Consider the following 3,598-nt stretch of genomic DNA (forward strand, 5'->3'; position numbering starts at 1 on the left):
TGAGGGAACTATTATTTTGCAGACAATAGGATCTGATCATACAGTCCGACTGCTTTTTCATGCCGTGGCCTGATGCTGCATGCTAATGCAGCAATGCCCCCCTTTAACATTGCAGACACAGAACACACAGCGAAATAAAGAAAATGATCCAGTAATTTATTGATCCATATTATAAATGATTCCACACTTTATAATAGTGTCTAACGGACATTTTAAACCGTTCGAAATGTCTTAAAGCATGCAATATCACCGGGTTCTCGTATAGACATTTTAAGGCTCTTCTGTATATTTAAAACTAGGTGCTGCTACTTTTTTTAAGGAAATCTTACGAAATAATGAAACCACAGGCTTCAAAGCGTCTCAAAGATGCATCAGTTAATCCACACAAGAACCAATCCAATGCATGGAGCAAGCTGTTTTAACCAGAACAGTGTACAGTGCACTCGCACAAGCACACGCTGATTGCTTCCAATAAAAAAAGAGGTTATTTATTAATCTACATTGTGCCATTTAGTTTGCTTTTATGTATGGTGTGATCAACCTCGTGATATATGCCACAGTATATGTGGAAATCAGCGGTTTAGTGTCATTGCCACTATTGCCACAAGAGGGCGTATACTGCAAACACCTACGACCAGAATTATTTTTTTAACATGATGCCGGTACCCCATTCGGCCACCAGAAGCCGCTAAAAATATACAAGTGCTGGTGTGTCCATATAGTTAAACAATTCACCGAGATCAAACGTTATTAAAGCAAATGTAATACAGTGTATGCCATCAATCTCAAAAGGACAAATGCTGTTACCGTTTTGCTGAAAATGACGTATTCTAGTACTGGTAGTTCCGAGAGAGAGAGAGAAGAGAGGAGGAGAGGAGAGAGATAGAGAAGAGAGAGGAGAGAGAGAGAGAGAGAGGAGAGAGAGAGAGAGAGAAGCGAGAGAGAGAGAGAGGAGATAGAGAGCGAGAGAGGGAATGAATTTTACACCATTAATATGACGTCAACAACAAATGCTGCATTATCAGTCTCTCCTTGGTTATTGTAGAAAAACGTGTATTGTGTAAGAGTTGTTAGATTTGTTTTTGCATTATGCAGTTGTACGTCGTAGGTATTGTTTACGTTTTTTTTTTAAATGCAATAAATAATAAAAAAAAAAAACATTGTAGGTTCTGAGAGAATAACTTTAGCCATGAAAAGCTGCACATATAATGCAACAAAAAATTCTAGAGTTTAATGAATTATCTGTTTATCCCCGGAGCCGCAACACAGACGTTTGTCCTGGGCTCCGATCAGACGGGTAGATAACGACTGATTCTTTCAATGCGTATGCGATTCAACAAACGTGATAGACTTCAGCCACGTGCAAAATATCACATTCACTATTTTTCGCCTTGGGACACCTGTTTTGAAAATTCCTCGGTGAGCACGCTTTTCTGATTTGATTGGGGCATGCTGCGAGTGCTGGGCGGGGGATCTACCCGCACACCCCCTCTCTTTCCACGGACCGGGTGGATATCTCAGGCAGTGGGCTGGTTTTGCACGCTGTAGATTGAGGCAAGTGTATCAAACACTATGCTCATTTCCTGCCGCAGAAGATCCTGATTTCATTTCGCATTCAGCACAGATTATTTGACTCGCTGTGCGCCTTGATCTGAGTGCGCTGGCTGCGTTTGTGCGGCGTGATTGACAGGCAGGATTCGAATGCTGTATTTTGACTAACGACAGATTATATTATATATCTATATATATATATATATATAGTATATATATATATATATATATATAGATATATATATCCTGAGCTAAAAAATCGGCACAGTGATTTAGATTCCACGCTGTCTGTGCAAAGTTGTGAAAAAAAAAAGAAAAATACACCGAGGATAAAAGTGTGTCGAGACTGACTTTTATTTTAAGGATATTTTGTTATTACTATTTTAAAACTAAAATGCCTCGGTCTTTCCTCGTCAAGAAATACTTTACCAGCAAAAAGCCGAACTACAGCGAGCTGGAAAGCCAAACAGGTATGCGTGTTTTCTTTATTCACTTTACATTAACATGTTAAATCCACGCGCACGCTACATGTGTTTAAGGTGTCGTAAATGATGTTGCTTTTGCAACGGGAACTTGAATAAGCGAAATGTACTGGGCACCATATTAAAATGACACACTGTGCCACCATTGTGCCAATAAACGACGGGGAGTGTTAACTACGGTATTTGTTTGACATGTCTCAGGAAATGTAGCGTGGTTTAACACACTGAAAACCACTTAACGCCTGAAAGTCTGCAAACGTTTCCCACCACAACCCGAGTGTCAGAAGTGGCAGCTGTTTGTTAATTTTGAGGAGCAGGACACCCCGTATACGCTCTACACAAGTTGAAATGAAAGGGCTTTTGCACCAACTATATAAATGAGTCTGGGGTTCAATGTGCGCTTTCACAACTTTCTCTGTGCAGCACTGCGTGTTTCTAATGGCACCGTCGGTAATAGGACTCCAAGTAGTGCCCATACAATATTTTGTTGTAGTTGGAGCAGACTGTAGAGTTATGTAAGTTAAACGGTCTGTAAATTGTAACGTGCTATTTTTTTTCATTCTAACACACCGATATATACTTTCAGTTATTAAGCACCCAACTCGTTGCTGTGCAATTAGGTTATTGTTAAAGGTAGGTATCTGGGCTGTTACTGACGCTCTGTGGTAAAACAGGTGTGGAAAGCATTGTAAACCACAGACAAGAGGCCAGGTGTGAGGTGTGGTACAAGCTGTAAAAGATAGTGAAGCCTCCTGATGTCACAAAGCATGGTCCTGTTAAAGCAGGAGACCAAAACACATTTTGCTGATGAATCGCAAAGCAGAAACCAACTCAGGTTTCCTGTATTTCAGACCAGCTGTAACTTATAATGCTGTGGTTGCTTGTAAATACCCTCTCACCATGTGTTTACAGTGCTAGTGTCTCCAGTCCTGACCGAGAGTTACCCAGGAGGTGAAATTAGCGCTGCTTGCTACCCTTCAGCCCTCCCCCACACTTTAGGTTTGTTTTGGCAAGTACGCAAAAGGTTTAAAATTGATATATTTTTAAAATATATACATTTTAAACCTTTTGCGTACTTGCCAAAACAAACCTTTTCATTTAGTTCAGTTTTTTTTTTTTATTGCAGGATGTTTCGGACAAAAGCCCTTCTTCAGCTGCATAGGAAGTAAAATTAAAGAAGGGCTTTTGTCTGAAACTTAATGCAATAATTAAACACACACACACACATATATACATAATTTATTATTATTATTATTTTTTTTTTTTTGTTAAGGGTGTTTTAAAAATAAGTTATGAAAAAAGACTAGATTTAAAAGAAACATTCTGCTATGGAACTACCTTCTTAGCTACAATTACTTTTTAAAAAATCCCCAATCTTCAATATACATTTATGGCAATATTCTCTTATAGACCCTTGTTATTTGTTTATATATTTGTTTATCTCCCACATGCCTTTTGGCAAACTCTAGCCGAGATTTGATGCAAGTTTTTTTCAACAATGGCTTTCTTTTTGCCACTCTCCCATAAAGACCAGTTTTGTGAAGCACCCAGACTATTGTTGCCGT

The sequence above is a fragment of the Polyodon spathula genome, chromosome 9 (assembly GCF_017654505.1).
Source record: "Polyodon spathula isolate WHYD16114869_AA chromosome 9, ASM1765450v1, whole genome shotgun sequence".
Lineage (NCBI taxonomy): Eukaryota > Metazoa > Chordata > Actinopteri > Acipenseriformes > Polyodontidae > Polyodon > Polyodon spathula.